The sequence below is a fragment of the Poecilia formosa genome, unplaced genomic scaffold (assembly GCF_000485575.1).
Source record: "Poecilia formosa unplaced genomic scaffold, Poecilia_formosa-5.1.2 Scaffold31, whole genome shotgun sequence".
Taxonomy (NCBI): domain Eukaryota; kingdom Metazoa; phylum Chordata; class Actinopteri; order Cyprinodontiformes; family Poeciliidae; genus Poecilia; species Poecilia formosa.
This window is the reverse complement of record NW_006799970.1, coordinates 1,952,510-1,973,908: the sequence shown is the minus strand read 5'-3', so window position 1 is coordinate 1,973,908 and position 21,399 is coordinate 1,952,510. Positions and strand designations below refer to the sequence as shown.

The following is a 21,399-nucleotide window of genomic DNA, read 5'->3' as shown; positions in this document are numbered from 1 at the left end:
GGGAAAAGCGGACATTTGGGCTCGTCGGAATGTAGTTGTAGAATCTGAGTCTGTGTTGGCATTTGCAGCAAGGACAGATGGTAATGTAGCGATGCTGTTTAGATAAGGCTCGCTGCCACATTTGTGAATCTGCTCCAGAGACTTATTTGGCGTCGTTTGGTTGGGGTTCTTTCTGTGGAAAAAAATAATTTGAAGTTATTGTGATTTTTTTTTTTTTCCCACCGTATTCACATGATTGTGCAGATGCATCTTTAATCTGCAAATAGGTTTTATCATTGATGATAAATTTACATTTAAATGTAACCCTTGTCTTAAGGTTCATTCAGTGTTTTCTTCTTTTTTTTGGGATCAGTTCGTCACACTCTCTCAGTTTTTACACACATATCAATTTTTGCTGCTTTTCCATTTCCTCACTCTCTGCCCTCCATCCTTCAGTGCATCGCTCGTTCCTCTCGTACGTTATCCTTTCTGCCCTTTTCCTTCCTTTCCTTGCTCTTTCTTGCTTTTTTTTTAACTTTCTCTCCTCCTGTCTGCTCCTTCCCTCCTCTCTTTCTCTCTGCCCTCCCTCTTTCTCTTTATTAATTTATTGGGTTGTTATTCTCCTTGCCTGGCTCTGCTAATGAAGGCAGGATGCAGATGAGGGCATAGGTCGCCTCCGTTGCGATCGACCCCACCGCCCCGCAGCATGGCACTCTGACTGGCACAGGTCAGTGGCAGCTGTCAATCAAAACACACTCGCTCAGTCACACACACATGGCCAAATACATTCACTTACACACCTCCACACAGCTGCTAAACAAACACTTAAAATAAAACAGAGTAACGATTAAGGACTTTATAATAACCTTTTTAATTTAGAACTTTTGATAGTTATTGTCTTCATATATGTGACATTTTGGAGCAAACACTCTTTTTATCCAACGTCACTGCAGTTTATTTGCATATTCCCAACCTGAAAAAACAAAAAACAAAAAACATTACTCTTTCTAATGGAAATTGTTGCCAAAGTCTTTTGGTTTATTTAGATTTCATCTTGTGAACTTAAGCTTTGCAGCCCCTAAAAGAAGCCACACTGCTGTACTTTATAACACCCAAACTTGAGCCGGTGGAAATAGAAATTGAGCTCTTGTTTGTTTTCTAGGATTTTTCTGAGCATTTTATATTCTTACTGTGGGCTGAATTTGATAGGACATCCACTCCTGTAAAGACAGTAGAGCTGTTTTTATTATTATCTGTGCTATATCATCTCTGCCTTACGAATAAATTCAGTCTCAGAGGAACTGCTTCTATATGAGAGCGAAGTTCTGTTGGCACGTTCACATGTTTAACAACTCCTCAGATAAAAATGCCGTGTTTCTGTTCACCAGTACAGTAAAATACAAATCATTTCACATTATATTTACTGCTGTTCTCTCGATTTCTGGCTCTCAACTAAACAAAAATAGATCACGTTACATCACCAGCGAGTAGAAGTGGAAATTTCTTGGTTTATGCTTTCTAACATGATTTGCAACATTTACAAACTTTTTTTTTGAGGAATTTATAGATTTTTAACTATAAGTTTTAGACCAGGTAGCATTAGTGTTAATTTCTAAACCTGTATGAAGTATATCTATATCACGTCTATGAATGTTATACATAACACACATGATACGTAATTACTACTTTCCTGCATAAATCTAAAGCAAGTTGTCTTGCAAGGTTTTTCTTTTTCTTTTACAAACAAGTACCATGTACTCTATTGTGTTCTGTCTACTTTAAATAACTTTTTAAAAGATATGGAGGAGCAAATCAGTTTTATTGTGTTCTGAAACATAAAATCCTGAAACTAAATCCAGTTGCACTTTCCTTTCTTGACTGTGAGATTATTCATTTCAAATCGCCTGACAGAAATCTTCTGCTTTCAATTATGTTTCATGACCTAATCGTATAACTAAGACAAGCAGCAGTTAAGCTTTTATTTGCGCCTATAAACAGGAATATCTTCAGCTCCTAAGGTCTGACCTTGATCTAGGTAAAGTTCACAAACAACAACATTACTGACTTCCCAAAAGTGCAATGAACACATTTTACTCTCTGAGCTTGCCTGTTTGCCTCAAGTTGCAGAGAGTCTCTAAACTGTTAGTCGATTATTTTCTCAGGCTACACGTATGCTCTTTTTTTTTTCTTCTTTTTTTTTCTACAACAGGATTGGAGTTTTCTCTTGGACAGTCCTTGAAGAGCTGGGTTCTTTGGGGACTTTTGTGTGAAATTTGTGCAAACTGACAGAAAAGATTGGGTGTACACTCAGCTGTGCTGCGATAAACACCCAGAGATTCTTCATGGTGCCAGAGACAATCTCTGCTTTGTTGAGCCTGTGCTGGCAGTGAACCACGCTGCCCAGACACAGACTGTGCAACTGAGCTGTGTGGAGCCCGTTATTCCTCTCCCTCCAGAGTAAATGGTTCTAGGTGTTTTACATTGAGGGTCATAACCTTGGTTTTGGTCCAGTTCATTCTTTTCTAAACTGTTAAGGCCGATTTGCTTCTGCTCTGCACGAGTCAGTGAGTGTATGACAACACTGTAAGGTCACGGAGAAAATCAAAATCTTTCATCTTTTAGAGGAAAACTGATCTAATTTCCTTGATTTTCTGCAGCATAACTAAGTTGAAGACAAGGTCGAAGTGCTTTTTGAATAAAGGCATGCAGCCCTCACATCCCCTTCAACCTTATGTTTGGCGAATGCCACTGTTCCCCAGGCAGCTCATGAAGTTGGCTTGAAAGCTCTGCATGATCTAAGCCGTTTCTTTCTGTGTTTTGCATATTTTCCAGATGCACCAAAAGCCGCACTGTGAACGTTTTCATATGTCTTTTTGACAAACACCTGCCCTTGTTCTCTGTTTGACGTGATTCCACAGAAACAGTAGGGAGGTAAAAATGAGCTCCTTGTTCTTCAATCTGATTTGTATAGAGGGTTTGGACACTCGGTTACTGAGACATCATTGATCATTTGATTTTACTCAGTCACTAACATTTGGTTGCGATGTATATAAAGCGCCAAATTGATGAGGCTTACTAGAAACATATGTGCACCGTAAACATAGGGCTGTGATTTCTCTGCCAACAATAAAATGTCCTACGCATTTCTGCTGCTCTGACTTTAATTGCTCAATATTTGAAAGTGTGGCCAACATGGACTAAATGTCTTTGTTCACTTCCTCTGCTGCCTTTCCAAACTACAATCATAGGCAGACTACAATTTTAAAATAGTGCAGAAACTTGACATTATTGCTCACAAGTCCTCCTTCTGTTCACTGATTGGCCCGGTTGAAATTCAACCAGAGAAATTGGGCTCCCAGATGTGAAATCCCAGATGGAGCACCGAACGGAGATGAGAATCGAGCGGAATTGTGTAGGAAGTCAATTGCAATGCTACACATAGATGCAGTTCATGCTATTTCTTAATTTGCATAATTTGGTACGCATTCTGCCCCTTTCTAAGCAGTAAAATCCTCTGATTCCAAGATCTGCAAAATTGTCAATGACAGGATCTACTTTAGTGGTAATTGCCCTGGCAGCTGTTGCAGTTAAAATGACCTTCCTCTGTGCAGATTTTATAAAACTGGTCACTGTTCATTTTCCTGAGAGTGGTATGAACTGCCTCAGTCAGGTGATGATCCCACCTCTCTCAAGCTTTTCAAAAAAATATTTCATTTCTGGCACTAGCGGCCTCTATGCTACGCACAGCCGTGTTTTTTCTCTTATTATTGTTGACTTGTCTATTGTCTAGCGGCCTGTCAATTAATTACTGGGCGTAGTTTCTTAATAGCAGCAAGAATTCAGAGATGTTCATCTGTACAAATAGTAATTTAACACAGAATTGCAGAAAAAAACTATAGTCTTTTTATTCATGTATATGTAGTCTTGACCTATCACCTACTTGACGATTGTTGAACATGTACATCCTTTCATGGAAACCGTGTTCATTTCAGAGCGCGGCCTCGTCCAGCAGGATAATCCTTTCTGCCAGGAGGCAAAACTGAGCTCTGGAGTAGTTTGAGGAGCACAACAATGACTTTGAAGTATTGACTTGACCTCCAATTTCCCAGACATCAGTCCAGTTGAGCATTTGTAAGGTGTGTTTGACGAGCACATCCGATACGTGGAGGTTCCACATATCTACTCTTAGGATGTAAAAAGGGGTCCAAACATCAATTCTCGAGGGTCACGCCTGGAACCCAAATGGCCCATGTTCTACAGCGTCATTCTGATGAGGTGATTATAGGATGAGGTGTCTTGAAGCTCGGAAACCAGAAGTCAGGGACTGGAGTTTGAGACCCTGTGACTTCTTAGGACCTATTGCTGACACCTTTGGGCCAGATACCACAGCACACCTTCAGGGGTCAGCGGAGGGCTGTTAAAGGGTCGCCTCCCATAATGTCAGGCATGTGGACATGATGCTACGAGTGATCTGCTTATATTCTACTCACAGGAATGTTGCATTTGCCGTGACGGTATATGCTGTACATGCATATCCAAAAGGTGCAGAGTTCTGCACCTGTGTTAGGTGTCTAATCCCTGCGAAGACCTTTGCACTGCTCTGTTATGCATCCCAAATCTCTGCACTTGTAGTGTTTACAACCCCTGCTCTTCATCATAGCACGTCGAGTGATTGGGTGTGTTTGCAGATGCGCTCTGCGTTAAGACATCTCGCATGCATGTCAATTTTGCTCTCTGTTATTGTTGTGGGTTTATTTGAGTGCTCGGCCATGTTCTCGAGCGTGTTCACCTGCAGCTAGGTGTTTGTGAATGTGCATGAGCCCTCAGCAGCCACACATCTCCGGAAACACACACACACACACACACACACACATCTCTATTAGCAGTATAGCAGTGTTAACAGTGTTATGCCATGCGTGAACTTCTCCACCTTTCCCTCATATCTATGCAAAGCTGGGGTCCTGTCAATCAGTCACCTTGGTGACATAGAGCCCCACCTCCCCAATTAGAGCTGACAGGGCAGGATTAGGAGGGGGGCGGGCCCCCTCCGACCTGCCTACGTGTCAATCACGCGCCGGGCATCCGCGCGCCTGTTTACTGTCAGATCCCATCTCTGTCTGTCAGGCTGCACTGCAACCGTCGCCCAGGGAGGGGGGGAGGACGATGGTGGGAGATGGTAAGAGGGTGGCGTGGGGGCGGGCGGAGGAGATCTGATCAGAATTAACTATGCTTCCCCCAGCAGACCGGCCGTGCTTTTAATTCATGAAAGGGATGAGAGCAAAGTGGGAAGAGAGAGGGAGTGATGGAGGGACGAGAGCGTTTAAAACCCAGAGCAGGGTCTCCTTTAGAAGTTTTCAGAGTGATGTTTCTTCTCTCGCTGACAATCACTATTCTTCTCCCGCTAACTTTCTTTCCTACTTTGACTCCTTTTCGAAGGTGTGTGCCTTGTGTTATCGCCAACCTCCCTCTCCCCTGAAACAGGTTTTGACCCTTTTTCTTTTTTCCTCCGGTATTGTTTTTAAAGCCGCACATTCATGTTTTTGTATACTTTCAGTTCGAGCGTTAAGGTCAATTTATTTAGTTCTGCACATGCTCATGCAAATTTGTGTCTCTGTTCCGGTAGGTGTCTGGGGGTTCGGTCCTGTCTACGCACCTACAGTGTGTGAATACATAATTCTGTTCCGACACCAAAGCTGCATCCTACCTTCACACAATGCTAATGGCTGTGTGATTGTGTGTATTTCTAAATCTTTTTTTTTCTTCTTCTTTTTGCTAGACTCCCAGGTGGTGGGCCAACTTTGACCTTGGTGCCCTCTCTCTAATCCTTCAGCAAATGAGGGCTGTGTGGGGCTGAAAAGGTGGTGTTTGGGGGTCTGCGCCAAGCCGCAGTTTTAGGATTAGAGGGACGGAGTGGAGGTCCAGGGGTTATGAGGGATGAAGAGGAGGCAAACAATGGATTGTAGGCGAGGGAACGGAGGGATATTGTCAGCATTGTGTGGGTCACCAGTGGTCTCATTACTTCAGCAAAGGAGGTTATCTTGTCTGCCGCTTTGTCTTACTTTTACTTTGCAGGATCAAAATGTGCGTACTGACCACAATATGCGGAAAGTTTGCATTTTGCCTTGTACATTGTCTTTGTAGAAACAGTCATACTCTTTGCATTTTCCCACATTATATCACTGTACGACTTCAAACCGCATGCAATTACTGCTGCAGGTCTTTTATTGTATGTCTCTGCTAAGTTTCAAGATTATTGTTTGCAGGCTAGCTTACGTTCCAAAAGTCTGCATGGAGAATGTATAGAACCTCAATTTTGAAATCCTGCTATAGATTCTCAGTTAGATTTAAGTCCCGACATTAACAGGGTCTCTGAATCTGCTTTGATCTAAATCAGTGTATTGTAGCTCTGACTGAGTGTTTAGGGTTGTGTTCTTGTTTGAAGATGAAGCTCTGCCCACATCTCAAGTTTTTTGTGGCGTTTAATAGGTTTTCTTCCAAGATCACTCTGTATTTAGCTCCATCCATCAATCTCTCCGTTAACGCAGACCGTCTTTCCTGTCCTTGTAAAACACAAATGCTCCCACAGCATGATTCTGCCACTACCATGTTTCATCTTTGCAAGGATTTTTTTTTTTTTTGTCTCACTGTATTTTAAATGTAGGCCAACGGTTTCATTGTGATCTATTTTGATCAGAGCACTGTGGTCCTTATGGAAGAGACTGCTTATGAGTTTTCTTTTCAAAAGTATCTTTCTTCTTGTCATTACTCAATAAAGTTCTGCTACTCTTTCTTGTTTTGGAGCATGAATTGAACAGTGCTCCATGGGTTTTATTCCTAACCTAAGATTGTTTTAGGGGTGCCAAGGTAAAGGGGGCTGAACGGAAGCAAACAACCCACTTGTAAAATATTTTAGGAACCATGCACATCTGAAGTTCTCTCGCTGGACATTTCTTTAAATCCAGCAGCGCAGCGGTACACTGCCTGACTTCATTATATTTCATTCTTTTCCTCTGATTCCTAAACACGTCATTTACATTGTGTCTATATGATTGTCAGGTCGAATTAATAAATGTCAGTTTTTCCTCCACAAAACGTTTGTCAGCTTTCACCCAACACGTCGCTGACAGGCATACGTGTACCGTGTCATTTCTACTGATACCTGTGCCTTCCCTGCACTTGTCGGTACCAGACATATGTGAGTTGAACACGCCTCGTGTTTGTGTTTGCATTAGCGATGCGTTGCAGGGCTGTGTCTGAGACGCAGCTCAGGTGTCTGCTGAAACGACCTCGCTGCAGGGAACAGGCTATCAGGATGAGAGGGAGGCTATCATGTTAATTACTTTACACACACCCTGCCAGCCAAGCGTGCAACACAACCGCTGAGCTCACTCACTCACTCATCCTGCGCGCGCACACACACACACACACACACACACACACACACACACACACACACACACACACACACACACACACTCAGCCGTCTTTCTTTCATTTTGTCGTCTCTCTGTCTTCCTGCTCTCTCTGTTTGAAGGCCTTGGACATCAATTCCCCTTTGCTTTCAAGAAAGATTGTTTTATATTCTAATAAATTCAACTCCGTCCCGTGAAATTAATTGACATTCATTCAATGATTTTTAAATTCCTCTGAGGCCGTTCTTTTGTTTCGGGCTGTCAGTGAGCTGCAAAGTGAGATCGGACTAAATGTTTTGTCATCTCACACTCCAGGGTAAGCTGCTCCAAAGCGTCGGCGCCTGAGGTCAACTTAACCTCCTCTCTCATTCTCTGTAGAGCACAGGGAGGAAGGGATGGGAGCGGCGGAGGGGAAGAATCATGATCAGAAACTTTGGTAAAGGAAATTCTTCTCCGGCAGCCTTCATATGTTTCATTTGGACCATTCTTTAATGTGTCAGAGTCAGGAGAAGTCCGACGCTCTCAGGCCGGAGAGGCAGGGGAGCCGTATTGGCTGGGGCAGGCTGCTGCCTTTAGTTAAATGATGCTGGCACGCAGAGGGATTGCTTTGGGAAGTTGTCATCCATCATGATTTTTAGAATGACTCTAAGCAGCGCTCTGCATTTGGGGTTATGGTCTGGGATCTTTGATTGATGCATGTGGCTTGTTGTGTGTGTTGGGAGGGAGGAGTGAAAAGGAGACAGCCTGTGCGCTTCTTGGCTGAAAATAAGTAATGATCGGCCTGCAGTGAAGACTCGTCCTCTGGAGAAGTTTGCTTAATTTTCCCTCTGATCCTCCTTCCTTGTGGAAGCTAATGAACAATCTGCAGATTAAAGTCCACTTGGCATTGCTGACCAGTGTTTGTGGGTTTTGCATGTGGGTTTGTACTTGTTTATCTTTAAACCTAGATTTCTCACAAGTGACTGCTTGCATCCATTTTGTTTAGTTCAGCTTGCTGTTTCCACTAAGTACTCATGAAAGCTCACAGAGGAGCCATTTACAATCAAGGATTGCTGTTGCAATGAGAACATTTCTCAGAACTCTACCTCTTTAACAAAGCTAGCACTTTGCTAAAGTACATCAAATCCTATACTTGTCCTCTGCCGTGTGCCGTAGGATCAAAGTGCTACATGTAGCCGATGCCAAATTCATTCATCATGAAAGATGGCCTCATACACCTTCTAAGAAGCAATGTTTTCATAGGTTTCCAAGTCCTACTTTTTGATTAGTTACAGAAAGTTTTATGGAAAAAAAAAGAAGTTTTTCAAAGTTTGCCCTCTAACTTATTATGTCACAAAATAAAGACTGCAAAACACAAATGCCTGATTTAAGACTTGTCTGTATGAGAAAGAAGAAAACCGTTTTGATCAGGATGTGTGGGCTCAAGGTCATGAAATGATGGTCCATCCGTCCATCTGTTTTAAATGAAAACGTTTTAATATTCAATCTCAGTACTCTGAATATTGTCAGAGCATTTCCTTGTTCATCACTGCTCTGTTTCTGCCATCTTGCTGTGGTTTGTTAGAAAACAGCATTAGAAATTGTAAAAAATGTGTTTAAGTCAACATTTAGCAAAACTTCTTATAACTTTTTCCACAGAAGGCCAGTTTGATTTGATTATCACTTTTCCTTTAATAAATGAAATCATCATTTAAATATTGCCTGTCGTAATATTTCAACAGGATGATTGATTGCAAAATTAGCTTGACAATTTGAAACATTTAAATGTGACAGAAAACTGAAACACAGGCAATGAGGCAAATATTTTTCACAAGAATGTATATTCAACACATTCTCTGGAAAAAATTTAAATGAAGATGTAATCCTAAAAAACGTTTTACTGTAGAGTTTTTTTTTTTTACAATGCTAAATATTTTTGCTCAGCGAAAGTCTTGGCATATGAAATATATGAAAACGAAAATAGCAGTTTCTTAGTTTTTTGATGAAAGAATCCATTAGGAAAGTTACATTTTTAATTGTTACACCTTTATTTCCTGTATTAAGTGTTAAAGATTTAGAGCAATAGATGGAATCTGGATAACAGAGGTGAAAGATGAAAAGATGGCACCGAGAGAGAGAGAGAGAAGCCGGGGCCTTGAAGTGGGTGGAGGTGAGCAGGGAGTGTCTGGGTCCGAGGAGGTGGGGCGTCGGTGTTACATGCTCAATCAAGCTGTGTGAGGACGGTGTAATTAATCCATTGAAGATGTCTGATTGCAGATGACTTTGGGAATACCATAGTGAGGGCTGGGACCTGAGGGGAAAGCAAGGGGGGGAGGGGAGGGCAGCCAGGAACAAGATGGATGCAGGGAAGCAAGGAGAAGGAAAAGCAGGAAGGGCGAATGGAGGGAGAAAGTGAGATTAATTGAGACAAGCGAGATGCAGTACCTTTTAAATGAGAAGAATGAATTTCAGTGACAATGTTGGGAAAAAGAAAAGAAAAAAAAAGAAAACGGGGGAAAGCAAAAGAATAGATCATGTCCGGGTTAGGTCGGACCATCCCTCACAGCACTGTGGGGATAAAGACCACCAGCAGAAATTATAACATGATGCTGCTAAGTCATCCTCTAGTTTCTTACTGTTAAAACGCTTCCCTGCGAGATAAATGGGTGTCTAAGCTGCTCTAATGCTAACATGCTTTTAAGGCTCTATCAGCTGGCTGAGGTTTGCCTTTATTTAATGGACTATTAATTTGTTTGAATGCATTTGCTCCCTTTGAAGCTACAGTAGAGCTTTGTTGTGGCTCCACCTCAGCTCCGGGACTACATGTCTTTTTTTTTTTTTTTTTTTTTTTTTTTACAGTTTTGGAGGATAATCATTAACAATCTAATTAAATTTGTTAAAGCCAAGCAGTCATCTGGGTATTTAGGGACGTACTCATCGGATTGATATGGTGCTTTATTTGGAATGTTTTTTTTTTGTTTTTTCTGTTTGTGGCCAGTTTTATTCACTTTGTTGCTTTGGTGTGTTTGGTAGCAATTCGAGAGTTTGTATTTTTTTTCCTGGAAGAAAGTAAACTGCATCAGGCTTTCACGGGATGTCACATCTCACACATGCAGGTGGAAACTGCTGACAATAGTTTGACTCCTTAAACGTTTCACTTCTTTCATGGTAGAGAAGACAGACGGTAGAGATAAAAAACGCTTTTTCCTCTTTTTATAGCTCAATTCATATGGGTGAGCTCTCCCTTTGAAACGGCGCTGTTTTGGCAACTTGCTTTTTTTTTTTTTGCACGTCTCTTCCTTGCTTTCAATGTAAAGCACCTTCTGATGTCTGGATTGAGAAAGGCTAAATTAAACGTACTTGATTGAGCAAAGTGGATTCTAAACAAGAACAATTATGATCTGATTAAAACCTGCTTTCAAGTTTAATTTAAGTGTTTACATTCGTAATGTATAAACCGTCTGACAATTACAACAATTATTACAAATGCAAGCCTACATACTTGCATATTGAGAGACAGAAGGAGAAGAAAGATAATTAAAACCACGTTTTTGCAGTTTGTTTTTTAATTGAAGAAGTTCAATTATCTTCTTGTAATTGCTGTAGTTTTTGGTGTTTCCCCTTGGTTTTAGAGCTTTGGCGACGGGGCGTGTTTGCAGACAGACTCTTTCTGTTTACACATTCAACAGAACATCACAGAAAAGAAAAGGAAAACCACGCCGTGGTATGGTTTTCCTTATCTGTGTATTTATACACATTTTAAACAAAATGGTTGAACCCAATTTAAATGTTTTTATTTAAGCCACACAAGGCCCTTAATATATTGACTATTGTATTATTATAATAAGGTAATCTAAAAAAAAGCATTATTAAAACATATTTATAGTCACTGTTTAAAGTGAGAAGCAGCTGTTTCATCTACTCATGATGTGTGTTACGTATTGATTTGTGTTTGTTTTGATTATGTCTGACTTTTTTTTATTATTGCTTTAAAGATCTTGCTGTAATCATTTTATTTCTCTGTGTTCATTATTGCTAGAAAGATGTTGCTCTATTAGTTCAATCCTTAGTTTATTCTCTTATATCAGATTTACCCCCTGGATCGTACTTTCCTTTGTGCCTAGTTTAGTTCCCTCTGTGTTTGCTCTCCACCACAGCTGTTCCTAATCCCCTGATCAGCTCACCTCAATCCAACGTCCTTCTCCACTTTCCTGTCAGCGGTTTTCATTTTTTCTTCACTGGTTCCTCTGCTACACTGCCTTTGCTAAATGTCCTGCTCTCCCTCTTTAGTCTTTATTGTTAAATAACTGTGACACAATGATGAAGACTTTTAGAAGAATCAAGAATTAAATTAACTATGGAGTGTTAGGGCCATGCTAAGAAAAAATAAAACATGAAAAGCAAAATTGTCACAGCAAAGTAACACAATTATGAGAATAAGGTAAAAAAAAAGTTACAATATTGTAAGATTAAACTCCTACTAGAATAAAGTCGAAATAATATGAGAATAAAGTCATATTATGACAAGAATAAACTCTTAAAAGTACAAAAATAAAGTCACAATATTATCTGAATAAAGTTGTAATATTATGTGGTGATGTTGTGGTAATAATATGATTTTATTCTTGTATTATTTTCACTTTATTCTCACGCGAGTTTATTCTCGTAAGTTTATTATTGTTTTTTTTTTTTTCTTAGCATGGCCCTAATACTCTGTTGTTGTTTTTTTATCAGGTGAACACAGGGGTTGTAATCTAAAGCAAATTATATAGCAAACATCTGCTAAATGTATAAAATGTTTTTTAAGTAAACGTGTTTGTTACACAGAACATTATTGCCTTTTTGTCACCTTTCTGTTGTACTGGGAGCTCAACAAATTAATATAAGCAGGCCATTTTAATATTTAATACATGATTAAAAAAAACACACCTAGGTATTCCAGTAGCAGCCGGGGCTGCGTTTGGCGTTCTGATGGCCTCAGGGCAGAAACTGTGCCTTAGACGGTTAGTTCTGCTTCTCAGAGACCCGAGCCTCTTCCCTGATGGTAGTGGGTTCCAAAGCGGCTGGCCAGGGTGGGAGGTGTCTGTGCAGAGCTCTGGGCAGCTGATGATCTTCTCTGCAGTCCCCGTTACCCTCTGCAGAGCCTTCCTGTCAGCTGCTGAACAAGCAGCAAACCACACGGTGAAACCGCCAATAGTGAAACGAACCCCAGCGGTTTCTCTCGTAGATTGTTCCTCCACAGCACCCAGAGGAAGCGGAGTCTCTGCCAAGCCTTTTTCACCAACTCTGATGTATTGGTCATCCAGGTCAGGTCCTCTGTTGTTATATGTGTCCCCAGGAACTTGGAGGAAGCATTCGCACCTTACATGCCTCACAAATGTTCAGTGAAGCCCGGTTCCCTTCTGAAACCAGTGACTGTGCTTTTGGTCTTCCATGTGTCCAGCTCAAGATTGCTCCTGGTGCTCCACTCTGGCAGCTTCTACTCTTCCTCTCTGTATGTCGTCTCATTTTCACGTATTGTTTTTTTTAGCAGTGTGCACCTTGTAGATGGCTTTGGACTTCATACAAACCATCACTGACGGTGAAAACTCATCACTGATCATCAAACAGTGAAATCCATTCAGGCTCTCCGTACTTCCTCCAGATTCTAAGACCTTGATTTTTAAATGAAGTGCATGGAGTCACGGACTTTGCAGCAATCCCTCTTCCTCTTGAACAAACTTGGATCTGGCAAACAGCTGACTAAACTGAGAGGTATTTAAGAAGGGGCCATCATTACCTAATAAGGAGCAACTAACTGGCTGCAGCTTAGCGTAAAGGACCAGGACACAGAATGACACTAAATGACTGCAGGGGTAAAAGGGAAGCTAAGTAGATTGAGCTCAAAATGATCTGCTAAATGTAAAACACAAGGGAAGCACTGAGGAAAACAATAATAGAACACTAAGGTTCTCTGAAAACTAAACATTTCTTAAAATCACACCCTGTTTATTTCAAACACCCTTGAAAGCTCAGAGCTGAAGGTCAACACTTGGACCTCATTTAAAATCCAATTTACAGAACAGATCCAAACCATTGTAGTCACTGTCTGATTGCTTATGGTCTGCACAGTACATTTGTCCACCGTCTGTCATCTTCCAGTAAAGATAAGACAGAGAATGAACATCTTTTCTTTCCACTCACATAAAAGTTAGAGGTTTGCTGTGCGCCTGCATTTCCCTTCCTCTATTCATTTACAGCATGAATTAGGATTAATAATTGATGCAAAAATGCAACCTTTAATACATTCAATGAATAATTGAGAATGAATATGATACGATTTAGAGAGTTGCCTTTTTATGCATCTGCATGCAGGGAACGGTCAAGGTGTATTGAAATTACCATGAGGAGAGAGTGCAAAGGCTTAACTGTAGCATAGACTTGTGTTATAAAACTTAGGCCCCTGTAACTTACTGCAAAAGTCACAGAGCTGCGAGATGACACGATGCTCTTAACATTATGTGCCAAATCACATTCAAACTGGATTGTTTTGCTTGGATTTTCAGTGATATTTATTTGTGAATGTAACTGATTTTGTATGAAATTTGAGATTTCAATATTTATGAATCTCAGCAATGTGGTGAAAAAGTAATACTTCTTGTAAAATATTGAGAATTAAATCAATCGGTAAAAAGTTAAAGCAGCAATATACAACAGGTAAGTTAGGGATTTGATTCAAATGTGTTGGGGCAGGGACCCGACCCGCAAAACAAGGACAAGAGTAAACAGCTATGGAGCTGAAATGGGAAGAGACTGTTTTGAATCGTGGTGCCGATTTTAAAAAGAAGGGGAAAAACGGCTACAAGCTTACTTGAAGCAGTCTGAGTCTTTTCAGGCTCAAAGTATTTGCAGTTCTCATTTCTGCACCAGGAAGTGCCCCATTTGCAATTACTAACAATTAAGTAATTGACCCGAAGTTGATGAATGTCTTTTTGCATGACAAAAATGATTTTAGACAGACCCAGTGTTAAGCTCGGCTGTCTCATTGTCTTTTTTCCCCCTCATGATAAACTAAGCTGGTTAAAGTTAACTATTGTTTACTTCTCAGATGTCTAGAGGAGCACAGAGGTTTAAATCTGTGAGGCCTCTGTTTGAAGGCAGCATTTCATTGCATGGATTTTCTGCAGTTACTCTGATTTCCTCCCGCAGCCTAAAAATAAGCAAATTAGATTATTTGGTATCCAAAACAACCTGAGCCAATGTAAAAAAAAAATACTTGCCCAGTTGTTAGACATAGTTTTTGTCAAATAAAACTTTTCTGACAACATGAAGAAGGCTAAACTGTCTCAAAAAGTGACGCATCTTGTCCTGATATAACATCATTCAATAACAGATGAGACACAAAGTCCATACAATTAATAGAAATATTGCTTGTCCTTAATTTGGCGTTCTAGTTTTCGAAATGGCCCAAACGTGACGAGATCAATTTGAACATTTTCATTTAGGAAGTCTCAACATGGAAGTTATCCACAGGACAACGGTACAGTCGATTTCCAAAACTAAACAAAAATACCATGTAGAAATTTAAAGGGGTTTTAAAAGGTTACATTTTTGTATTTAAGAGACATAAAAGTAGACAGAATTGTTAGGAACCAAGTGCAGAAAGTTTGTTTACTGCACGACTATAAAAAACACTTACAGCCAGTTCAGATTATCTGTGCTTTCACAGACAAACATTTTGTATTAATCTGAGGATTTTGCTTCTATTTAAAGTTGTTTCTCGACTCGTACAACATTCTTTACTTGCAACTGATTGATTTGAATCAGGCTTTTGACTCCGTGACTCCAAACTTTCCATCAGTTTAACCGGTGGCCCTGAATTGGCTGTGATAACCTAATTTCTAGACGGGCAGAATTGTAGACACATGGGAAACAAAGGTGAACAGAAAGGGGGCAAAATCGAAATTAGCAGGGGGAGAAAGATAAACAGAAATATGACGGGCGGGAGACGGAGCGATAGAGAGATACGAGAAGATTGCGGAGGAAATTGTTCAGAAAGGAGAAGAAACAGTGACAGGCGAGGAGCGGCGCGGAGTTAGAAATGTAACAGACAGACTTGGGGAGAGGCGTCGGAGAGAGCGAGACAGGCGGAGACAGACAGAGGGAGAGATAGACAGTGACAGAGGGAGAGATAGACGAGCTGTGTGAGGATGCAGAGAGTGTCCCCCTCTTCTCGGCTGCTGCCAGAGGCAAACAGACAGCCTCTCTGCTGGCGGAATGCTAATGCAACAAGCTGCTCCTCTCTTGTCTTCCCGCCCTTCTGTACCTTTCTTCTTCTTAAATCTCCTCTGTGCAGAAAAGTTTAGAGACTGCACAGACTTTGATAATGGAGACCCCGACTCTTTCATGTTATTTGCACTTTGTGCTGTTCTGTAAATTGGGGGTATTCTCGTCGGTCGATTAAAAAAAACAAAAAAAACAAAAAAAAACAACAACATACGGTTCCGGAGATCAGCTGCGTGCGGATATGAGTGTATGTTTAGCAGAATCTGAATTTTATTATCTGACCTCTCCCCTGCTCCCCTCCAGCCTTTGCCCTGACATTGAGCCTGTTTAGCTCAGTTGCATCAGATGCCAATTGCGGGTCAGTCAGCCGACCTCACTCTGTCTGTGTCGAAGTGGGCCGACTCCTGACCTCAGACGCAAAGCCTCGGCCAAAGCGAGACAAAAAAAATAAAAAAATAAATAAAAACGCACTTGTTCTGAGTTGATAAATGTCTCCTGACTTTAAAGTCCAGTCAGGCCGCTCCTCCATTATACAGGAGCATCAAATGCAGAAACGCCAGCGGGTAAAGACAACGGCTATTCTTCCTGCTTGCTGCACCGCTCATTGCTCCAGAGCTTCAGGTAGCCCTGACACAACCTTGAACGGCAAAAACACGCAATCCAACTGCTTGTTTGTCTGTCTGTCTGCGTGCACATGTCAGCCTCTGAGAAATCGCTGCACACTCCTGAGCTGCGATCCATTTAGATAGCAGCGAGGGTTTGCTCCTGCTACACGTTTGTGCGTCCTGAGCCTGACGCAACAAACAGATGCAGACGGGACTCTACGTGCGCTCGCGAAGACACGAAAGCGTGCTCGTCGGCACCAGGAGACAGAAACGGATCACTCTTTCCTCTCCACACACACACACACACATATGAAGCTCCGTCTCGTGGTGCACACTTACTTGGTTGACAAGTCATCTCAGATAAGCCTGAGTGGCAGGTAGGGAGCGTTGACTACTAGTGTGTGGAAGATTCTCCCGGATATCACCACTTTATCATTATTGTGTCATATATTTTTAATCGGATTTGTATTCTTTTTTTTTTTCTTTTTTTTTTAAGGAAAAACCCTGAATTGATTCCTAACAGCTTTGGAGAAACTCTGTTTTTCCGTGTTGCTTTTTCTTTTAAGATCATTTATTTTCAGATCTTCTTATAAGACACTTCTATCCTCCATTTCGTCTCAGTTGTTAATTTTCCTGCCACCGTTTTCTATCTCAGCTCAAATATATTGCACCAGCTCTGTCATCGAGTGGGAATCTCATCAGCTTTTTGGCAGCAGATGTATTCTGAAGCTATATTTTTTGGGAGGATTCAGGCCTTGTGTACACACTCGTTTACACTCAGCTCCACTCCTATATCCCCAGGCCTCCCCTTGCACCATTTCTCTATTTTCTTATCTTCTTTCTTCTCCTGCTTGCTCCTCCATGTCATTGCCGAATCTCTCCTGTCTGCTTCTTTTTTTCCCCCTTGCCTTCTCCCCTATTTCTTTCACGCTTCCTCTTCTCTCTATCAGCCTCTCTATTCTGTTACTGCGCTGACTGCCCCCTCCCCAAGTGGCACACCGTGTCGTGTCCCTAATTTATTTATAATTAGTGCTCTTTGTCAGGATGCGCAGGGAATGTTAAAGTACACGCCACCTCGCTCTGGGTACAAATGGGCTGGTGTTCCTTCATCCTTCCCGCGTGCCCCTGCTGCCCGGACGACACGGCCGCTGGGATGGTCGGACCTTACATCTCGAACTCCAGAAATGAAAAATGACTCGATAAAGAAAGAGCCTGGAAATTGAAAAAAAAAAAATTCTGTTAAACAATTTGCTTACAGTTCTTTGCAACAGCATGCATTGTAATTGGACTTGCTTTACGTGTTGTGCAGCTACAACCCAACATTTCAGTGAATTTTGTTGGGGTTTCATGAGACAGGCCAGCACAAAGCGAGGCATAATTATGAAGTGGAAGGAAAAGATCGCGTGGCTTTAACATTTTTCTGCAACATAACGATCTAAAAAGTGTGGCATGCTTTGTATTTAGCCTCCTTTAATCTGATACAGCTGCATAAAATCTTGCATAACCAATCGCTCTCATCTATTTAAAAATAATCTACCTGTGTTTTATTTATTCAGAGAATGGACACAGCTGTGAAGTCTTCAGAAGTTTTGTTAGTGGTTAGTGGATACAGTCAGATGCAAAGTTTCATATAATGTCTTCTACCTAAACCCACAGAGAGAGGAGAGGAGGGAAGTAATCAGAAATGGCAAAGGGCTCATGGGATGCGTGGAGAACCAACACTGATCTACAACTCAGGTGGAAGAATGTGTTTGCAGGACAATTGCACTCCACCAATATTGTCTTTATGCAAGAAAAATGTGTGACATGTAACACACACAGTCCTGATCACATATCTGCAGCGGCGTGCTGTGGGGGACGCTTTTCATCAACGGGCACAGGGGAGCAAGTCAGAGTGGATGGGAACAAATTAAATACATGATGATACTGGAAAAACCTGTTGGAGGAAACAAAAGACCTCAAACGTGTAGTGAAGTTCACCCTCCAGCCGGCCGACGACTCCACACACAATCACACTGGAGTGGTTTTGATATCCATGTGTTAGAATTACCCTATCAACAGAAACCTTTTTACTAGCTGAGGTTTACACATTTTACCCACTGACTCACAGTGTAAAGGTCAGCATAACATTATATCATGTAACCTGTTTTTATGGTTTCTACCTGCTTTGTATATTTTCGTTCTCTGCTATTCTATCTAAAAAAAATAACAACAAAAATTGGCCTAGTCAAAGCCCAGACCTGAACCCAATTGAGAATCTACAGTAAGATTTGAAAACTGATCTTCATTATTTAGCAAAGACGGCGTGGCAACAATTTCAGTCTGTAGAAGTGTGAAGCTTGTTTGAGACACGCAACGCAGACTCCACACCACACTTTTCAGATTTTTACTTTTAAACATTTTTAAAGCCGTTTCACAACCATCATATATGTTGTGTTTATCTATACATAAACTTCAGAGAAAAAAACATTGTAGTTTTTGGTCATTACAGTGTGGAAATAAAATCAAGAGTTATAAATACTTGGCAAGGCACTGCGAGGTGTGACTAGTTTATAAATAAATTGGGTTTTCTAAAAAAAAAAAGAAAAAAAAAAGACAAATTAAAAACTGTTCAAGTAGAGGTATTTCCACACACTTGTTTGAAGAAAATGCAACTAAACGACCGCATCTGCTGAGACCCAGCTCTCCGACTTTCGGCTATGCTGGAACACGGCGCTTAAAGTTAACAGGATGGGACAACATGTAATCTAAGGGTGTGATTTATTCAGCATACTGCTGAATTTTAATGCCCATCACTTATGACAAAGGCTTGTTTTCCAGTTGCAGGAGAAAATATATTTTATTTCTTATCACGCCACCTTAACGTCAGTTCGGTTGTCACACATATCGTACATGACCGGGAATGACGCCGCTGACAGAACTCGCATCGAGAGAGATCAGCGAGGAAGAGCTTTTGTCCTTGGGCTGAGAGGGCACCTGGCTCCTCTTCCTGTCCTTGTGATCTCTCTGTTCCCCTCTCTCTCATGCCGCTCTATCCTTTCTCTATCCATCTCTTCCTCTCTTCTCTCAGCGCAGATCCCTTCATCCCTCCCATCCACCCCCACCACCTTCCCGCGCTCTCCCTCTTCTCTGCCCAAGGCGATGCCGTCCTGCAGGCTTTGATCAGGGGGCCAGGGAGGAGAGAGGAAGTGGGTCAGAAAGTTGTGTTGGAGACTGCAGGAGAACAAGGCTGGAATATCGAGTAGGTGAGGCTGGGAGAGGAGAAGGGGGGAGGCAACGGGAGGGAAGGGGGTAATCTAAAGTGATAGAGTGAGGGAGGGTGAAATGGGGCAACGAGAACTAAACGAGTAGAGGGAGATAAAAAATAAAATGAAGAAAGCAACAGGAGGAGATAGAGGAGAAGGACGTGGGAAAGAAGAGGAGTCTTCATTTACCAGGAGGAAAAAAACAGACAACACATTTGTCTTGGACGTGACGTTCAGCATTTAAACAGCAGGTTGGAGGATAAGGCCCTGTTTTAACTAATCTACACAGTGCAGGACAGATAGTCCAGCTCTGTGGATGTGTGCATTTCTGCAAAAGTATGTGTGTATCAAGGCAGTATAGTCCTGGAGGTAGCTCTTTGTTTTTTTCTCTCTCTCTCTCTCTTTTAATACATCATTAAGATGCACAGTTTATTAATATTCAACCCAAACCATTAATATTCGCCGTGTGTTTTTGCTCTCCTTGTGTCGTCAGCTCACCTGGGACTGAGGAGGGCAGAGGGGGGAAGCATGGATTTGAAAAAAAAAGGGGGAAAAAGAGGAGGTGGGCTGCGGGGTGGGGCAGATGTTAGAGGCGAAGGTAAGGGTGAGGGCGAAAAAAAAAGTCAAAGGGGTAAATGAAGGAGGGGAACGACAAGATCACTGCAGAGGAGGGACAAAGTGGAAGCGATGGTGATCATTGAGGAGGACGTTTGAAGATGAGGGGAGCAGAAGGTACAGCGGAGGTCCTGGAGAGGGGTCGGGGCGATTGTGATGGACAATCTGGCAGTGCGCAGAGCTGCTGGGGAGGCGCGGGGAGAGGGGGCTGTTTGTACGGTCCACCGCTGGGACCGTGAGGTGAAAGGGGTGAGGGATTTTAGCAGCGAGATGGGGAGCTGTGGGCTTTCGGTTCTGGAGTAATTGGGCCAATGGGAGAGAAACCATAAACACACACACGTAAATTAAAAGCACAAAAACACACATGTCCACTTTGTTTCATTTATATTTAAAACAAAAATTCACCTATTTGCATGCACACAGCAAGCTTTTCGCCGCACCATTAATACCTGCAGATACACCCCTGTGTTTGTGTTTTGGAGCTGCAAATGGTGATTAATTATTCCTTTAATGAGAAAATTAACATTTTTCACGTTAGAAATGTCACAAATCATTGTGCTCTAGTGTTTCTTTTTCCTCTCTCTCGTCCAGACACATTCAGATAAGAACAAAGACATGGAGCAAATAATCACATTTGACATGCAAGAATCCAGGTCTGTATGTTTATTTCTGGTTAATAAATTAACAATTAGTTAATTAGCCGCAATTAATTATGCGAAGGCGTCCACATTATTATCTCCACTATGCATACAAGGACCCACGCATGTTGCCAGCACTCCAGTCAGATACACTGAGGCACAAAAGCGGACAGCAAATTAAAGTGGTAATTACTTTTAAGCCCGGAAAGGTGAGGGATTGTATGGCAGGGAGCAATGGGCCACTGTTGAATAGAGAATAGCAGCGCAGACAGACAGTGTGAGGGACAGATATGCATCTCAATGAAATATGGAGGAGCACACTCAACAAAAGGGGAAATGGCTCCATAATGGCCACATGCCCTCAAAGAGTTATTGTCTGATAGATTTTGGAGTATTATCTGCCACCCCTGGCAGTTATCTTTAAACAACCTTTTATGCTTATCGTTCATGTGAGCCACTGTAGGACTGGATGCAGAAAATGCAAGTTGATAATGTCTTTCAGGTCCCAACAAATGCTTTTCAACAGCGGTGCTCAGGTCTTCATAAGCAGAACAGACAGAGATTTACTGCAACAAGGACCAGTTATCAAAAAAAAAAAACCCCTCCTGATTAAGGCATCTTGCAAAAATATTCATAGCTTGTTACCTTGAGTCACATTACA

General features: G+C 41.6%; 1 protein-coding gene across 1 annotated transcript in view; it reads left to right on the top strand.

Annotated features, from left to right (window-relative positions):
* The first annotated feature begins 619 nt into the window (after positions 1–619).
* npas1 (neuronal PAS domain protein 1) overlaps positions 620–21,399 on the top strand; it is a 91,166-nt gene continuing 70,386 nt past the window's right edge. Inside the window, exon 1 of the mRNA XM_016670218.1 lies at positions 620–706. The gene's annotated coding sequence lies outside the window, so the exon portion shown is untranslated. The remainder of the gene's footprint in view (positions 707–21,399) is intronic.